The sequence below is a fragment of the Heterocephalus glaber genome, unplaced genomic scaffold (assembly GCF_053883595.1).
Source record: "Heterocephalus glaber isolate CG9 unplaced genomic scaffold, H.glaber_assembly_v1.0 deba00001555, whole genome shotgun sequence".
Classification (NCBI taxonomy): Eukaryota; Metazoa; Chordata; class Mammalia; order Rodentia; family Bathyergidae; genus Heterocephalus; species Heterocephalus glaber.
In genome coordinates, this window is record NW_028258346.1 from 4,807,637 (window position 1) to 4,828,036 (window position 20,400).

Consider the following 20,400-nt stretch of genomic DNA (forward strand, 5'->3'; position numbering starts at 1 on the left):
TTTCTGTTTTTCTTTTTTTCTTTTTCTTGTTTGTTCTTTTCTGTGACTGTTTTTCCACTACTATCAATTCCCTTGTACTCCTCAATAGAATCCCTTGTCTCATTTTTCTCTCCTCCTTCTAATCTTCTATTCATTAATTTTTGAAATTTTACTTTTCTCATTCTCCAGTTCCTCACTCCCTGTACCTTTACTAGTATAACTATTAAACTTTATGAATCTATACGTAGCTACTTAATTCTATGCTATTACTGTTGAATACTGTTCTATTGTTACTGAAAGTAATGTTGTTTCATTTAATAGATATTTACTATAGGTAAATGTTTGGTCTGTCTTAGTGTTTATACTATGATTATATACCTCTTTTCTGGTTACAGGTGGTACATTATTGGTTCTTATGGTATGTCAATATTCAATTTGTCTGCAATATTATTCTTGCTGATTTTATAACTATAGACAGTGACATGGTAGTTGCTATTAATTGGTTTTCTCTGTATGCCAATATCTGGATTTCTTTTGTATCATTAACAATACTGCAGCCCTTCAAATACATGCAGTTAAGAACAAAAAAGGTGAAGTCACAACAGATCCAGCAGAAATCCAGAGGGTCATCAATACCTACTTTGAGAAACTGTACTCTAATAAAATGGAAAACACAGAAGAAATGTACAGATTCCTAGATACATATTAATTGCCAAAGTTAAATGAAGAAGATATAGAAATTCTAAACACCCCAATTACAATGAATGAAATTGAAAACATAATTAAAACTTTACCAACAAAGAAAAGCCCAGGTCCTGATGGCTTCACCACTGAAATCTACAAGACATTTAAAGAAGGACTATTGCCATTACTCTTTAAACTCATCAAGGAAATTGAAAGGGAAGCAATACTTCCAAATTCATTCCTGGAAGCAAGTGTTACTTTGATTCCAAAACCAGGGAAAGACCCAACCAAAAAAGAGAACTACAAGCCAATCTCCCTAATGAAGATAGATGCAAAAATCCTCAACAAGATACTGGCAAACAGAATACAGAGTGTCATCAAGAAGATCACACACCCTGACCAAGTCAGATTTATCCCAGGGATGCAAGGATGGTTCAACATACATAAATCAATAAATGTAATACACTATATTAACAGAGCCAAGGCCAAAATCATATGATCATCTCAATAGATGCATAAAAAGCACTGGACAAATCCAACACCCAATCATGATAAAAACCCTACAGAAAATTGGAATAGAAGGTCTTTATCTTAACCTGATTAAGGCTATCTTTGAAAAACCAACAGCCAATATCATACTAAATGGTCAAAAACTGAAAACTTTCATGCTAAAATCAGGAACAAGACAAGGATGCCCACTATCACCACTCCTGTTCAGTATAGTTCTGGAAACATTAGCCAAAGCAATTAGAAAAGAGAAAGAAATAAAAGAAATAAAGATAGGAAAGGAAGAAGTTAAAATGTCATTATTTGCTGACGATATGATACTTTACATAGAAGACCCAAAAAACTCCACCAAAAGACTTCTAGACTTAATTAACAGATTCAGTAGAGTCGCTGCTTACAAGGTCAACACTCAAAAAACAATAGCCTTCTTATACACAAACAACAGACTCACAGAGAGAAATTAGGGAAAAAATTCCTTTTACAATAGCATCAAAAAAAATGAAATATCTAGGAATCAATCTAACAAAGGAAGCAAAAGACCTCTACACTGAAAACTACAGCACTCTGAAAAAAGAGATCAAAAAGGATGTAAGAAAATGGAAAGACATCCCTTGCTCCTGGGTAGGAAGAACCAATATAGTGAAAATGGCCACACTTCCAAAACTGCTATATAGATTTAATACAATGCTGATTGAAATTCCAACAATATATTTCACAGAACTAGAGAAAAAAATCCAAAAATTTGTTTGGAACCAGAAGAGACCTAGAATAGCAAAAGCAATTCTAGGCAACAGAGACATAGCAGGGGATATCACAAGCCCCAACTTGAAACTATACTACAAAGCTACTGTGATAAAAACACCATGGCATTGGCAAAGAAACAGACCCGAGGCTCAGTGGAATAGGTTAGAAGATGCAGAAACAACTCCAGACATACTCAGTCACCTCATCTTTGACAAAGGAGACAAACACCCTCATTGGAGGAAAGATAGCCTATTTAATAAATGGTGTTGGAAAAACTGAATTTCAACCTGCCAAAGATTAAAACTAGATCCGTATCTATCACCATGCACTAAGCTAAGATCAAAGTGGATTAAAGATCTAAATATTAAGACAGGAACCCTAAATTTGCTGGAAGATAAGTTAGGTAGAACTCTTGAAGACATTGGCCTAGGAAAAGACTTTATGAACAAAAGCTCAGTAACAAGGGAACTAGCACAAAGAATCAACAACTGGGATCTCACCTTATTAAAAAGCTTCTGCACTGCAAGAGAAACCACCAACAGAGCTAAGAGACAACCTACAACGTGGGAAGAAATATTTAGCAGCTGTACCTCAGACAAAGGACTACTATCTAGAATATATAAAGAACTGACAAAAATCAGATTCAAAGACCCAATTCAAAAATGAGCATCTGAAATGAACAGACATTTCCCAGACAAAGAAATAGAAATACCAAATAAATATATGAAAAAATGTTCAACATCACTGGTTATTCAAGAGATGCAGATGAAAACAACACTGAGATTCCACCTCATCCCACAGAGAATGGCTTGCTATCAAGAAATCAACCAATAACAAATGCTGGCAGGGGTGTGGAGAGAAAGGAACCCTTCTCCATTGTTGGTTGGAGTGCAAACTGGTGCAACCACTGTGGAAATCAGTATGGAGATACCTCAAAGAACTAGACTAGAGTTCTAGTTCTAGTTCTAGTCATTTGACCCAGCTATTCCCCTGCTGGGGATCTTCCCAAAAGAATTAAAAGAATCATACCACAATGGTATATGTGCACCCATGTTTATAGCGGCACAGTTTGTAATAGCAAAAGCTTGGAAACAGCCCAAGTGCCCATCAACTGGAAACTGGATAAAGAAGATATGGGTTTTTTTGTAAAATGGAGTACTACTCAGACATAAAGAATGAGAAACTAGAGTCATTTATAGCTAAATGAATGCATATTGAGGTCATACTTTTGAGCGAAATAAATAGGACACACATGTGTAAATACTAAATAGTTTCTCTGGTGTGAGAAACTGAAGGGGTAAATAAGGATTAAAATGACTAAAATGAATAATTGATAATTTGAAATCGGAAGAAAAGGCCCAAAGGGATAGGGGAAGTGGAAGGGGAAGGGGAAAGGAAAGAAGGGAAAGGACAAATTATGAGAAAAGGAAAAAATGGAAACAAAGTCTTTGTAAATATGAAGGGTGGAGGTGGTGAAGGGAGAACAGGGAATAGGGAAAAAATAAGAACCACCCAATGATAAATGTAAATGTATTGTATACCTAAAATGTACCAATAAAAGAATTTAAGAAAAAAAAATACTGCAGCCCATTCCCAAACAGCTGAGTACTCAGTCAAATAAATACACTGCAACTTCCCCCTCCCAAATGGAGGTGGCTGGATTCCGGGCCAGGGGCAAAGGCCTATAGCTAGCCATGCCCAAAGGGCACTGCCAGAAAGCAGACATTGACAAGAGGTCTCCATACTAGCAACAAAACCTTCAATTGTAATCAACCTGCAAGTCCCAACACCAAAAAACAAATAAAAAATAGAAACACGAGAAGACAAGGCAACAAAATGCCTCCAAAACTCCAAACCCCCCAAAGCCAATCCATGGGCCATAAAGGGAGAGGAAATCAAAAGCTATACAGCTGAATTATGTGAAAAGATAACAGAAGATTTTTTAAGACAGACCAGTAAGGTGGTTGGCAAGCTCAAACAAGATATAACTAAATAGATAATGGGCTTAATAAGTGAAATAATCAGTGATCCACAGAAGATACTAATAAAAAGTTAGCTGAGCTAAACAAAATGATAAAAAGCATAAATTCCCTCCATAGAAAAAGGTGCTAAACAAAATTTAGGAGATTAGGGCCAGGGATTTAGCTCTGGTTCCGCCACCTGCCTCACAAGTGCAAGGTCCTGAGTTCGATCCCCAGTACCAAATATAAATAAAATAAAATTAATAAATATACAAATCTTACTACTTCCTGGTTAATATACTACTTTACATTTTTCTGTGCTCTTTTGGTGATTGATACCTGTTTTGCCTGTGTGGTGGAAATACCAAACAGTGTGCTATTGTGGCATCTTTTTCCAACTTCACATTCAGTGATATCACATTGAAAGCCCAAAATCGGACAACACAGGAGCATTTCTGCTGCATACATTGGCCAATGCTACAAAATCAAGGCTCTTTGCTTTCTGGAGAGCTGGCTATTACGCATTTACCAGCACACTAGTGAACAAGGGAGACTCTGGCAGGGGATTAGGAAATGATGTTCTAGAGTATTGGCAGCCTTCCCGAAATGAGCCACTAGTCAGACAATATATTTGCTGGTTCCTTCAAGGCACTCAGCAGTAGGAACACTGAAATAAACAAAATGCATAACACATCTTGCCTTCTTAGGGTTTAGAGTCTACTGAGGAGAAGCAGACATATAAAAGCCCATACAAATGGCCAATAAATATGTGAAAAAATGCTCAACATCTCTGCCATTAGAGAGAGACAATTAAAACAACTCTGAGATTCCATCTTACTCCAGAAAAAAATGGCTATCTTCAAGAAATCAAATAACAAATTCTGGCAAGGCTGTAGGGGAAAAAAGAACACTTATACATTGATGGTGGGAATGTAAACTAGCAAACCATTATGGAAATCAGTATGGAGATTCCTCAAAAAAAACTAAAGCTAGAAATTCCTTTCAACCTAGCTATTTTCCTTCTGGCTATCTTCCCAAAAGAGTTAAAGACATCCTATTACAGTGATGCATGCATACCCATGTTTATAGCAGCATAATCCATAATAGCTAAATCTTGGAAATGGCCTATATGTCTATCAACAGATGAGTGGATAAAGAAAATGTAGTATTTACACACAATGGAGTACCACTCTGCCATAAAGAAGGATAAATTTGAGTCATTTGTAGGAAAATCAATGCACCTTGAGACCAGAATGTTAAGTGAAATAAATCAACCACATAAACTTAAATATCACATGACTTCTATGAGAAACTGAAAATATAAATAAAAAGCAAAATAGAAGCTAGATAATAAGAAGCAGAGAGATAGATCTTTTGCAAATGGGAAAGGGACCAAGAGTTGGAGCAAGCAGGGAAGAGGATGAATAAAAACTAAGATGTGTTAGACTCATGTACTGACTCCCTACAAGGAATGTGATTATTACGACTACAGACATATACTAATAAAAAGTAAAAGTTTAAAAAATAGTAATTCATATAGTAAGATAGGTGATAACATTTGACATGGAAAAAGTAAGAGAGGGAGTTATAGGTCAGGGCTGGGGGAGTTGCTCACAATTTAAACAGGGTAAGCAAGCCAGGTCTCACTGAGTAAAAGCTTTGAAGATCTGAGAGCACAAACATGTAGCCATCTGGGGGAAGAACACTCTAGAAAAAGGAGCCAGCAAGGGCAGTGTGCTGGGGAAGGAGCATGACTGGTGTCCAAGGAGCGGCAGAAAGGAATTCTATGGTGAGAGTGGAATGAGAGGGGGAACAGTAGCAGGAGACAAGGGCAGGAACTAGGGAAGGGCTGATCAGGTAGGCCCTTGTAAGCTATTTTATTAAGATGGAAGCCATGGAGGGTGTTCAATAGAGAGGACTGATGTCTTAGTTCATTTTCTGCAGTAACAACAAACGCCTGAGACTGGGTAATTTATTTAAACTATTTCTTTCTTCCAGTCCCAGAAACTGGGAAGTCTGAGTGCATAGAAGCAGTATCTGCTGGACACATGGTGAGGGCATTCTTGATCCATGATAACATGGTGGACACGTCACATGGTGAGATGAAAAGCTCCAGGCTCTCTTCCTCTTCTGACAAAGCCACTTATGCCATTGTAGGGGCCCCACCCTCGTGACTTCATTTAATCACAATTACCTCCCTAAACCCCCATTTCCAAATATTATTAACAGATGGATTTGAGGATTAAGTTTCCAACACATGGACTTTTGGGGAACACATGCAAACCATAGCTACTGGCATGGCCCACTCATGCCTTAGCAAGATCACTCTGCCTGCTAGACTGAGCATAGACTGGAGAGGGGCCCGGGTACAGCAGAAAGATAACTCTGGAGGTTGTTGTCCCACTTGAATAGAAGCCACCCGTCCACTCCCAAAAGCCTTCACCTTCAAGGGTTGAGCCGCTTGAAAATGTGTCCAGCCTGCTCTCACAATGTCATCTTTCAAAGATCACAGATTTAATCTCTACTCTGTAAGAAAATCAAAAACTAAACAAGACAAAATGGGGCTGGACATGAGGGTTATAGTTCCCCTGTAAATAAGAAAAAAATTAAATTGGAATTTGAGTTTCTGACAGTCAGGGAAATTGAGTAGACCCAACTCACCTTAGGAAGGAAAAAGCTAATATTAGTAAGTTAAAAATAACAATGCAATACAGAGTGTGCTGAGATAATTAGCCTTGAAAAGGGGTTACCCCACTGATCTCATTACATTTTCTCCAACGATTTTCCCAAGCTATGGCAAGTGAGTAATAGGAAACCATTCCATCACCAGGCACAATGGTCTGGTTTTAAAAGCCTATAATTTAATCTAGAAATAAATGGCAGAGTCCAAAAATATCGAGATCAATTAGGTTCAGTTAAGGAAAATGACAAACACTAGTGTTCTAGACATAGCTGTCTTGGGATGACATCCTATCATGCTGTGTCCTTCACTATGTCAGGACTGTGAGCTGCTGGTATCCTTGGACACACATCAAATGCACAGAGGTGGAAGTTGCACAGTACCACTCAGTTTAGATGCAGAAGGCTGGAAGAGATTTTTTCCTAAACTGCATTTGTGGAAACCAACCCGCACTGCTTGGAGGACTAATGCCTTGCAGCAAGCAGTGATGTTTTCACTCTGCCCACTAACTCGTGGGAGCTGAAACAAAAACCAATTACCCTCCAAGATCAAAATCTTCAGATGCCTCAAGAACAGTTTTAATTTGGGTTTAAAATTATGGACTGGCTTTCTCCCTCCCCTGTTGATGTCTGATGTGGCCAAATTAAAAGCATTGCCAAGTAATGGAAAGTTACTTAAATCTTTCTCTTATGACTATTTTCCATTTATTACCATTACAGTCATTTTCTGGCTGGCCACAAACACATTTCTTTTAAAATAGAATGCTCCATAGCTCATTTTGAGCTATTTTTCTCACCCTCTTTATTGACCTCTATCCCTTTATCCCATTCTCTTGGAAGCCTAGATTTTAATTCCATAAAAAAAGTAAAAATCAAAACTGAACCCATTTGGAATGAGGTCATATTGTTGAAGTTATTCTCAGATTACACCATGACTTGAAAAATTCTGGCATTGTCTACAAAGTGACTAGAATCAAGGTACGACCAGCTTTGAACCTCTTGGCATCCGCAGTGGTAACTAGAACACCCTAAGCGATACCATTTCTTCCTGGTGTCAAGTGCTGCTTCCTAACTGCATTAGGCCAGCCCCATCCCTTAGTAACAAGTAGTCCTTTCTTCCTTGCTAATGGTTCTTTTCCAACAATATCTTTATATGTTCAGATTGATCCTAAACTCTAGATTCGAAACAATGAGCATTACCATACCTGTAATTACAGGCTGAAGCAGGAGGATCAAAAGTTCAAGCTCAGCCTAGGCAGCTTAGTGACTTAGCAAGAGCCTGTCTCAAAATAAAATAAAAAGTACTGAGGATGTAGCTCAGTGAGAAGGCCTAGTCTCAATCCCCAGCACCACTCTCCAAATTCACATCTCTCCTTAAGTTCTTAAATCCCTGAACATCTGTGTCTCCCTCAGTCTAGCTTTTAGAAAGACAAATCTCCATGTTCGATAACCTTACTGTTATATAAGGCCAAAAATGATTGGGACCAAGTGCTCTCTGTAGGCAAGCAGATCTCAAAAAGGAAGACTGCAGAGGGATCTTCTCTATTTACATCCAGTCCCTCCTCAAACTCACTCCTAGTCAATTCTCTTTCCATTTGTAGAGAGGAGAAAGCAGTGAAGCAAAAGCCTTGGAGTGTTGAGAAAAATGCTGTCCTCCTGGAAATCAGAGGAGTAAGGGGGAAATGTTCCCCTCTGACAGGGAATTCTATATTTTCAGGAACAAAAAGCTAGGAAGAGTAAAAAAGATGATGAGATAAGAAAACATAGCCCCAGAAGAGCCTTCTTTGAAATGCTCAAAAGAGTGTTCTCCTGAGAAGTAGTGTTTGAGCAACAGTCAGCCATGCAGTGACGGGAAGGACATTCTAGGCAGAAGGAATAATACAGGCAAAGGCTCTGAGATGGGAATAAATTGGATGGGACTGAGAACAGACAGAATTCAGTGGGGCTAGAACAGTGGAGAAAGCTGAGTGATGCCCTCCCAAAAAATGTCCGCATCCTGGTCCCTGGGACCTGTGAATATGTTACCTTAATGGCAAGAAGGGCTTTCAGATGTGGTCAAGTTAAGGATATTAAGATAAGCACTTATCGTAAATTGTCTATCTGGACCTAAATGTAATCACAGGATCTTTAAAAGAGGGAGGCAGGAGAGTCAGAGAAGCCAAAGATGGAACCACTGGGTAAGGACTCCTAGCTTTGAAAGCTAGAAAAGACATGGATTCTCACCTCCAGCCACCAGAAAGTGTACAGACCTTCCACACTTTGATTGTAGGACCTCTTTGTTTTTTTGGGGGGGGGGGGTTGGTACCGGGGAACAAACTTGGGACCTTGCGCTTTCCAGGTAGGCGGTGGGACCACTGAGCTAAATCCCCGGCCTGATTTTAGGACTTCTGACCTCCAGACCTGTACAAGAATAGACCTGTACTGGTCAGGACATTAAAGCTTACGGTAATTTGTTACAACAGCAATAAACTAATACAAACCAAGTGAACAAGGGAGAGAATGAGAGATGAGGTCCACTAGTTTATCTAGGGCTGGATTATGCTGACCCTTGCAGGTCATAATAGTCAGAGCTTTCTTCTGGTTGTTCTGAGAGGCCATGAAAGTGTTTTAAGTAGACAAGTGATGTTTTTTACCCTTTGTTTCAGATTATTCTGGCTGCTATGTAGGGAAAGAGTAGTGATCAGAACATTAGGAGGCCGATGCAATAGTCTAGCTGTCTTGAGCCAGAGTTGCAACCATGGGAAGAGTGGAAGAGTGGTCAGCTAAAGGTGATATTGTAGAAGCAAAGATGTGAATACTTACTGATGTTCTGACTGTAAATTTTAAGACAAAAGAGGAATCAAAGAGGATTCCAGGTTTTTTTGCTTTTTCTTTTTTTGGTGCTGAGGACCGAACCTAGAGCCATCCAGAGCTCGAGGCCAGCCTGAGCTACACAATGAGACCTTGTCTCAAAAAAAAAGTCATACCTCAGACCAACCTCTCAATCCCAGCCCAATCCCTAAGGCTTAAAACTCTTAACACCAACCCCTGTAGGAACTTCGAGCTTTCTTTACTGGTCTGCTCCCATCCTGTGGAGTGTATCTTGTCTTTTCTCTGTCAAATAAATCCTTGATCCTGCTGCCACTCTTGAGTGTCCTGCTTAATTCTGTGTTTAGGACATCAAGAACCTGAAAAAGAATCCTAAGCTGGTAACAGTGTGACTGTAGGGACCAGCACACAGAAACTAATCTAGAAGATAAAGAAGATCAACATCAGTCCAGAAATGGATAGGTGACTACCTTAAATTATGACCCAATTGGATGCTAATGTAGGTAGAAGTATAAGAGGTGAAAAATGTGTCATCATTCCCAAATATGCAGAAATGTTCTCCATTCCTGGCTGTTTAGTAAGCCTTCTGATGCCTCCAGATGGTATTTATATTTTATCAAATGTTGCTTTTTTCCCTTTTTCTTTCTTCCTTCCTTCCTTCCTTCCTTTCTTTCTTCTTTCTTTCAACTTTTCTAGGAATGAAGTAACCCAGCAGAGAGCCAGATCCAGTCTGTGGCCTGAGGGCAAAGGCACATCCAGCTTTTGAGCTTCGACCTGCGGCAGATATCGTACCAGGGAGATTCCGCGCTGTTCATTCCTCCAACTGATTTATGGAAGTTGGCCATGTTGCAAATCCATTCCTTTCCCTCTGTGAGATCGCCATCTGGTGGGAGAAACAGGAAAAGAAAACAGCAAGTAACAATCAGGGAAACGCAGAAAGCAACAAGAAATGTATTTGACCAGCACAAAAAGGTGCACCCACCTCACACATGGTTATTTAATCTTAAATTAATTAAACTTATCAATTCAGTTACCTAGTCACGTTGGCCACACTTTAACAGCCACATGTGGCTAATGCGTACAATATGGGACAAGGTAGATATAGAATCCTTTGTTATTGCAAAGAGTTACAGCTTTTGGGCCGGAGATTTAGCTCAGTGCCACCATGCCTGCCTTGCAAAGAGTTATATGGGATGGCATCTCACAGAGAATTCAGAGAAGACTCTTCAATGTCTCCATAAAATATGCATAGAATTTAGGTAAGGGGGGGGGCTAATACTATTCCAAGGAGAGAAAATGAACATGACAAAGAATAACAAAATAAGAATCTGTAAATTCAGACCAGAGTAGCTCACTCAGGTTTATATGTCATGTAAAAGAGCTTAGATTTCATCCCATACGTAGGAGGGCCCCAAATTAGCTCCCAGTTCAACTCAGAATGCAGAGAAAACACAGGTCCTTTTGCTATGTGACATCGAGGAGGCAGGGGAGAGGACTTCAGAGTGGTTTCTATCAACCAGTCCCAAGGTGGTCGTGGAGGAGGAGGATGAGACCCAACTCACCAATGGGTGGCCCTGAGAAGACCTGAATACCGGGCCCTTGGGGCAAACAATTCCTGTGAGAATGGAGGATCCACAGGCAGGAAAAGGCTGAGGGAGCCAGGAAGTCCTTGGATAGGGAGATTAAAGGGGAGGATGAGCCAGGTTCTAATGACAGCCAGGAGGGGGAGTGTGGAAATGACCAGGGAATGAATCCTGCGGGCACAGTAGGGAAGACGGGGGCTCTTCCAGGACAGAGAAAGCATTAGAGGGCAAAAGTGAGTCGGGAGGGAACCAGGTGGATTTAGCGTTTTGTTTTGTTTTGTTTTGTTTTTGGTAACGGGGATTGAACTCGAGTCCTTGTGCTTGTGCAGCAGGAGACGAAACCACTGAGCTAAATCCCCGGCCCCGTTTTCTTTTGTGTTTTGTTTTGTCTTGTTTTGTTTTTGGTACTAGGGATCAAGCTCGGGACCTTGCGTTTTCGAGGCAGGCAGCGGAACCACTGAGCTAAATCCCCTGCCCGGATTTAGCTTTTTCTGGCGATAAAGGTATAGAAAGGAGAAGCCCCCCCCGGGGGGGATGTCTGATAGGGTGGGGTTAGGATGAGGCAAGTGCCACCAGTGGAAGAGTTCAAAAAACTCATCAAAAAAATTTTTTCATGGCACTGGGGATTGAACCCAGAGCTTCACACTGAACTACCTCCTTAGCCCAATTGTTTTTTATAAAGCATCTCACTAAATTGTTAAGTTGCCCAGGCTGGGCTCAAATTTGGGATCTTCCTGCCTCAGCCTCCCCGAATGCTGGGATTACAAGTATGTGTCACTATGGCCAGCTCCAAAATAAATATTTTAATGCAAATATTTAAAAATCAATGTCAATGTCAAAAAATCCACAGTGAACCACATTGGAAAATGTTAATTTTTTTAAAATGTTAAATAAGCCAGCTGTGTTGGTGCATGCCTGTAACTGCAGCTGCTCCAGAGGCTGAGGCAGGAGGATCATGAGTTCAAGACCAGCTTGAGCAACATAGCAAGACCCTGTCTCAAAAAGAAAACAAGAAAAAAAAGTTAAATAAATACAAAGCGTTTGTTCATTTGTGCTGCAACCTGAATCACTTCACAATGGAAAGAGTCATTGCCAGTCAGCCCGCTGGCCCCACATCCAGTCCAGGAAGTCCTGGCTGGGTAGGTTTATCAGGGTTGACAGTGTACAATTGATTGAACAATGGAAGACTTTGCACACAGTCACACTAGGTAGGTGGGGAGGGGAGGAAATGTCGACAAGTGTGGCTGGAGGCCCAGCTTTCTCTTTTTGCCTCAGGTTGGGCAGGGTGCTGGGGACTGAGCTCAGCTGGCCCTGTCCTTAGCTCAGGTTGCTCTGTGCCAGGAGCAACTGAGGAGCCTGCCTGGTCTTCAAGAGGAATAGGATTTCCCAAGACTCAGCCACAGGGTCCAGCACAGCAGAAACCAGCCACGAAGAAGTGGGCCCTTAACAAGAGGTGAACCCGACTGCTAAAAAGCTGGGTCCAAGGACAGAACCTGTGCTCGACCCTGGGTCAGCAGGATCAGGGAGCAGCCCTGCTGCACACAGCGAGGTGTGCAGGGCTGAGTCCTTGGCCCAGAGCAAGGCTGAGGCTCGGGTAGGTGGAAAGGCTTAGACTCTGGGCATGGAGTGAAAGGGGGCAAGAGGCCTAGGGCAGCAAGAGAAGCAGATGCAGGCAGCGCTGGTCCCAGGAAGGCAGGTACCGCGCTACAGCGTTGTTTTCACAGAGCAGCTCCGGCAGTGGGAGGGATGTGACTTTAGAAGTCAGGAGCCTCCCCTCTCTTGAAACACAGTTGTGGACAAGTGATTGGGTTTCTATTGCCTGCTATAAAATGAGACCCATGGTATCCATTTGGTCACATACTAGGTAGGTGTCAGAATCCAGATCAACCAACGTCATGGGAAAGACCTTGGAAAAAAAAGCAACTTGCCCTTAAAATGTATAGTGTCGTTATTTTGTTTTTTGTAAAGCGTATTTACATCAGCCTCTGGCTTAATTAGCCCTTAAATTCCCACACTAGGGCTGGGGATTTAGCTCAATGGTTCTGCCTTCTGCCTCGCAAGTGCAAGGTCCCAAGTTTGATCCCTGGTACCAAAAAAAGTTCCCACACTTATTCATTCACCCACAAGATAATTGAGTTGACCCTCTGCAGAAAAAAAGCACTACACCAGGTGCTGTGATAGAAATGTTTAAAATACCATATAGGATTTTTACAGCTGGAATTCTGGTAAAAAAAATTTCTTTCCTCATTTCTTTCCCTTATTTCCTCAGTACCTCTGTGAACTGCCATCCTGCCCCACTATGGTGTACTGAACACAAATAGGCTTTTCCTAAGTGGTATGGGATAATAGTCTGAGAATGCACCCTGTAAGTTATTTTTAATTAACCTAATATTCCTGGGATCCAACTCCTCTTTGCCAAGGAGATCAGCAGGTGACTTGCTAAACTGTCAAATCCAGAAATCTGAGCCCTCAAAAATAATAGTATGGAAGAGCCCTAAGCAGAATCCATGAAAGGGAATGTCTGACACCATGAGTTCACTTTTTACTGATCATATAAATTTCATGCACTGCTTATAGTTTAATTTTAAACCTTAAGAAGATAGAGCGTCTTCCTGTGATATTTTTTCCAGTGTCCTTCCACACTGCACATTTACTTAACTCCTGGTAAGAATACAGAGAAGTTTCCATTTCCGAGACTCCTCCTATTTCAGCATATTGAAAGCCACACATTGACAAGCTGCAGGAAACAGACAGTTCAACTGATAAAATTCCAGCCCAAGAATTATAATTAGGGAATAAAATTGCCCCGTAAGCACCAAGTAAAATGTATCCCAGAGGTTGTTGGTGTACAAAGATGCAGGTTTTAGTGCTAACATGAAAAAGGCAAGCAACTCCAACACCAAACACATCGGGCTTTAACGGGATGAGCTGTGATGATGTTTCTGTCCACTGCGGGCACTTCAGTGGACAGACGGCAAATTCACAGGGCACACAACATGCAGATCCTTTTCTTCCCTACCACGGACACCTTGGGCCTCAGCTGCTTTCTGTTGGTAGAAAATGACACTTAAATTATGAGCCTGGACTGTTTTATTTTAGTAATTTAGGATCTGCTTATGTAAAAGCATGCTGACAAATATTAATGCTTTATTTGCATTTTGAATATTTAAGATAATTGTAAAATTAACCATCTCTGTTGTAACAGAGTTATGAAGGGCAAAAATCTATCAAGGGATAAGTCAATAAAGATTTAGTAAAGAAAGGTAAGAATCGAAAAATAATAGCTGCCGATTTAGATGCCTTAACATGATTACCAAAGTGAGCAGAATTTGTTTCATTCAATAAAAGCTTCACTAAGATTTCTAGATTTACCCGGGCATGGTGACAGATGCCTATAATCCCAGCTCTTGGGAGGCTGAGACAGGAGGGTTGTCATGAGTTCCAAGCCAGCCTGGGCTACATAGTGAGTTCAAGGCCAGCTACATAGTGAGACCTTGTCTCAGAAAGAAAAGGTTCTAGGCTTAGCTCCTTCTTGAGGAATCACTCACATAAGAAAGTCTTCAGTTTCCACAGCCCCATGCTGACTCTTGTCCGGAACCAGCTACACCATTGTAGGGCCCAGTAAGAAATGAAAACTTGAGCCCAGAGGAGGAGGCTTCCAGGCCATCGTAGCACCACTCCTAGCACAAGGGAGGAGGCTTCTGGGCCACCATACCACCGCTCTCAGCACAGAGGAGGCTTTCGGGCCACTGTAGCACCACTCCCAGTGCAGAGGAGGTGAGCTCTACAGGTGCTGGCAGCACCCCCCCCCATTGAAATGAGAAGACACATAAACAAGTCTCCAAACCAGACTTCCAGATCACCTACAGCAACCCCAAAGGAAAACGAGATGGAACACTCTGATACTCAACCACCTGGACTCCCTGAACTGGCAACAAGAGAGGATCTGGAAAAAATTAACTCAGAAATAATTTCTCAGATAACACTAGAGATTGTGCTCATAGTGCAAGACATGATTAATAAATCCAGAGAGGACCTCAGGAACATGATGGAATCTCAACATAGGAAACAAATGGAATCCATAAAACAGATGCAAATAGATTTCCAGGACATTTTAAAACTCCACTGAGAGTCTACACAGCAGAATGAGCCAATGTGAAAACAGAATTTCAGATATAGAAGATAAGATTGCAATTAGTGACCAGGAAAAGAAAAATTGCTTCAAAATTGTAAGGGATCACGAGAAATCAATCCAGCAGCTGCTAGACGATGCAAAGAAGAATAACATAAGACTGATTGGAGTCAATGAAGAAAGAGGAGAGAGTGCAGATGACATAAAAAAATGTTCACAGAAGTGATGGCAGAAAACTTCCCAAGCAGAGGAAAAGAACTTGACATACAGATAAGTGAGGCATATAGGACTCCAACCAGCTTTGATAAAAAAAAAAAGAAATGTACACATAGGCATATAATTGTTAAGATTCCAGAAACCCAACAGAAGAACAAAGTTCTACAAGCAGTTAGAGAAAAGAAACAAATCACATACAAAGGAAAGCCCATCAGAGTCACAGCAGACTTCTCATCACAAACCCTCCAGGCAAGAAGAGTTTGAGGTGATGTACTCCAAGCCCTAAAGTGGCAAAGCCCAACCAACCTCCAATGCTGCTTGACAAAGTTCCAGCTGGGGGAAAGAAAGGGTGGAACACATTGTACCTTCATATTTTATTTTTTTTCTTGCCATAATGTTTATAATTGTTCCTCTGGTCACATGAGTCATTGTGTTTGTGACTAACAACCAACTCTCCATGAGGCTAATTGGCAATGATATAATGAAATTTGATCTGGCTCAAAAGTCTCAAATTCCAGTTTCTCTTAGTTCTCTTGCCACATCCACTCCTAAAGAAACCTCTCTTAAAAACCCCGCTGTTTTCCCACTACTATTACTCCCTCTCTTATTGCTGACATTCTTTTTACTAAAGGGGTCTTATAAAGAGATTGAAAGGACAGACTTTAGATGTAAGAAATAGTGGGAAATGGGAAATAAAAAGAACGTTAAAACAGGTAAATGCATTAAGGAGGCAAATTACTCAATATTTCTCAAAGTGCTGTAAATATCTCCTGCTCATGGACTATGAACCCAAATGACATTTAGTTAAGATGAACAGAGCTAATAGCAAACTATATTAACCATTGTGCAGTTTCTCAAGGGCTAGCTGGTGACCACAAGTTTGACAATTAATTTGATTAAGTTACTTTCTGTTCTGCTTAGGTATGGGACAATGACGGAACAATTGTAATTTTTAAGAAATGTATTCATGATGTTCAATGATATGAATCAGCTTAGAAAAAATATACTGTTTAACAAAAATAACCTTTACCTCATCAGATATTGCTAAGGCAACATGTTCCGCCCAATGCCTCATCGCTATTGCTAAAAGATATAAAAATAAATCAGACCCTGAGACTTCTCAGAGGGAACCTGAACATTGCTTGTGAAGGTTCTTTTCTCATCGCCGGCCCAGGACATCTTCCCTTCCTACCCTACATCGACTGCGGCTGGTCCGCGGCACTAAAGGAAAACAGCCTCCAACCCAGACTGATGTACCCTGCAAAACTATCTTTCAAAATGGATGGAGAAATAAGATACTTTCATGACAAAGAGCACCTTAGGAACTTCATGAATACCAAACCAGAACTCCAAAAAATTTTAGACAACATCCTAGGAAAAGACAATGAGGATTACAACCCCAGGAAGCCCAACAGAATGAATCTGTCAGGCATGACAAGAAATTACATGCAAAGGGAGAATCCAACAAAAAGAAAAAGTCATGACAATATAAGTCAATATGTATCAGTTATAACCATCAATGTTAATGGTTTCAATTCACCAATCAAAAGAAATAGACTGGCAGAATGGGTCAAGAAGCAAAATCCAACAATATGCTGCATACAAGAAACACACTTCATTCAAAAGGAAACTCATAGACTGAAAGTTAAAGGGTGGAAAACAATACTCCATGTAACAGGAACCTGAAAAAAAGCAGGAGTAGCTATCCTCTTTGCAGATCAAGTAGATTTCAAACCAACACTGATTAAGAGAGACAAAGGACACTGCATCCTTGTAAAGGGAACAATCCAAGAGGAAGAGATGACAATCATAAATATCTATGCCCCGAACAGTAGTGCACCCAACTATATAAAACAAATACTAACAGACATGAAAAAGTCATATATGCAGTAATACAATAGTAGTGGGGTACCTCAATATCCCACTGTCACAAATAGATAGATCAACTAGACAAAAAATAAGTAATGAAATACTAGAACTCAATCGAACTCTTGAACAAATGAACTTAACAGATGTTTAGAGTGTTCCACCTCACAAAATCAGAATACACATTCTTTTCAGCTGCACATGGGTCATTCTCCAAAATAGACCACATACTCACTCATAGAACATGTTTAAGTAAGTGCAAAGGAATTGAAGCTATCCCCTGTATATTATCAGACCATAGTGCGATGAAATTGGAGATCAATACCAAAAGAAACTGCAAAAATTTCATAAACACATGGAAATTTAACAGCACACTTCTGAATAACCAATGGATCACAGAGGAAATTAAAGAAGAAATCAGACAGTTCCTTCAATTAAATGACGATGACAATGCAACATGTCGGAATCTATGGGACACAATGAAAGCAGTCTTACGAGGCAAATTCATAGCAGTGAATACTCATATTAGGAAAACAGAGCAAGCCCAATTAAACAACCTGATGCTGAACCTCAAGCTTCTAGAAAAAGAAGACCAGGACAAACCGAAAGCTCATACAAGGGAGGAAATTATAAAGATCAAAAATCCTTAATAAGATACTGGCAAATAGAATGCAGAAGATCATCAAGAAGATCATACACCCTGACCAAGTGGGATTCATCCCAAGGATGCAGGAATGGTTCAACATATGCAAATCAATCAATGTAATACGCTATATCAATAGAGCCAAGGACAAAAACCACATGGTCATCTCAATAAATGCAGAAAAAGCATTTGACAAAATCTAACATGCATCTATAATAAAAACCCTACAAAAAATTGGAATAGACAGTGTCTATCTCAATCTGATAAACACCATCTATGAAGAACCAATAGCCAATATCATACTAAATGGTCAAAAACAGAAATCCTTCACATTAAAAGCAGGAACAAGACAAGGATGTCCACTATCATCACTTCTATTCAATATAGTTTTGGAAACATTAGCCACAGCAATTAGACAAGAGAAAGAAATAAAAGGAATAAAGATAGGAAATGAAGAAGTCAAAGTGTCATTATTTGCAGATCACATGATACTGTACATAGAAGACCCCAAGAACTCCACCAAAAGTCTTCTAGACTTAATAACCAAATTCAATAGAGTAGCTGGATACAAGCTCAACACACAAAAATCAATATCTTTCCTCTACACGAACAACAGACTTACTGAAACAGAAATAGGGCAAACAATTCCTTTCACAATAGCATCCAAAAAACTGAAATACTAGGAATCAACCTAACGAAAGAAATCAAAGACCTCTCCTCTGAAAACTATAGCACTCTGAAAAGAGAGATTGAAGATAATATCAGAAAATGGAAAGACATCCCTTGCTCCTGGATAGGAAGGATCAACATACTGAAAATGTCCATACTTCCAAAACTGCTGTATAAATTCAATGCAATCCCAAATGAAATCTCAGCAGGATATTTCATGGACCTTGAGAAAACAATTCAAAAATTCATCTGGAACAAGAAGAGACCCAGAATAGCAAAAGCAATTCTAGGTAACAGAAACATGGCAGGGGGTATCACAATCCCCAACTGGACACTATACTACAAAGCTACTGTGATAAAAACAGCATGGTACTGGCAGAGAAACAGACCTGAGGATCAGTGGAACAGATTAGAAGATGCAGAAACAATGCCAGACACACTCAGCCATCTTATCTTCGACAAAGGAGCCAGACACCCTCACTGGAGGAAAGACAGCCTCTTTAAGTAATGGTGATAGAAAAATTGGGTTTCAACTTGCCAAAGACTAAAACTAGACCTTTATCTCTCACCATGCACTAAACTAAAATCAAAATGGATTAAAGATCTAAATGTTAAAACAGAAACACTGAACCGACTGGAACAGAGGTTAGGTAGAACTCTTGAAGACATTGGTGTAGGAAAAGATTTTATGAACAAAACCTCAGTTGCCCATGAACTAGCACAAACAATCAACAAATGGGACCTCTTCTTATTAAAAAGCTTCTGCACAGCAAGAGAAACCACCAACAGTGTGAAGAGACAACCCACAAGGTGGGAAAAAATCTTCACCTGCTGTTCCTCAGGCAAAGGTCTACTATCTCGAATCTATAAAGAATTTTAAAAAATCAGACCTCCCAAATTTAAAGACCCAGTCCAAAAATGGGCATCTGAAATGAACAGACATTTCTCAGACAAAGAAGTAGAAATAGCAAATAAATACATGAAAAAATGTTCAACATCACTGGTCATTCGAGAGATGCAAATGAAAACAATGCTGAGATTCCACCTCACCCCAGAAAGAATGGCTGCTGTCATGAAATCAACCAATAACAAATGCTGGTGGGGCTGTGGGGAAAGAGGAACCCTTCTCCATTGCTGGTGGTAGTGTAGACTGGTGCAACCACTGTGGAAATCAGTGTGGAGATACCTCAAAGAACTAGGACTGGAAGTCCCTTTTGACCCAGCTATTCCCCTGCTGGGGATCTTCCCCAAAGAGTTAAAAGAATCATACCACAGTGATATATGTGCAACCATGTTCATAGCAGCACAGTTTGCAACAGCTAAAATTTGGAAGCAGCCCAACTGCCCATCAACTGGACACTGGATAAAGAAAATGTAGGTTTTTTCTAAAATGGAGTACTACTCAGCCATAAAAAATGAGAAATTAGAGACATTTATAGCTAAGTGGATGCACATTGAGGTGATACTCTTAAGTGAAATAAACAGGACACACATGTGTAAATACCGAATAGTTTCTCTAGTGTGAGAAACTGAAAGTGTGAATAAGGACTAAAAGGTATAATAGATAATGTGAAATAGGAAGAAAAGGGGTAAAGTGGAGGGGGAAGTGGGAGGGGTAGAGGAAAGGAAAGAAGGGAATGGAATTAATATGAGAAAATGAAAAAATGTAAATAAAGTCTTTGTAAATAGGCAGGGCAGGGGAAGGGGAAAAAATAAGAACCAAGAGAGATTATTTACAGTTGAAAATTTCCAATGATGAATGTCATTATATTGTACACCTAAAATGTACCAAGAAAATAAAATTTTTTAAAAAAGAAATGAAAACTTTTATTAAAAATTCAGAGATGGCAGAAAATGTGGCATTTATACACAGTAGAGTGTTACTCAGCTATGAAGGATAAATTGAGGAGCCGGGTGCGGTGGCACGTG

The 20,400-nt window shown here is 40.1% G+C and overlaps 1 long non-coding RNA gene across 1 annotated transcript in view; it reads right to left on the minus strand.

Moving 5' to 3' along the window:
- Window positions 1-5,400: 5,400 nt before the first annotated feature.
- Window positions 5,401-20,400, minus strand: part of LOC147824071 (uncharacterized) — a 30,901-nt gene continuing 15,901 nt past the window's right edge. The window contains exon 3 of the long non-coding RNA XR_015442845.1: window positions 5,401-10,245. This is a non-coding gene — a long non-coding RNA (uncharacterized LOC147824071). The remainder of the gene's footprint in view (window positions 10,246-20,400) is intronic.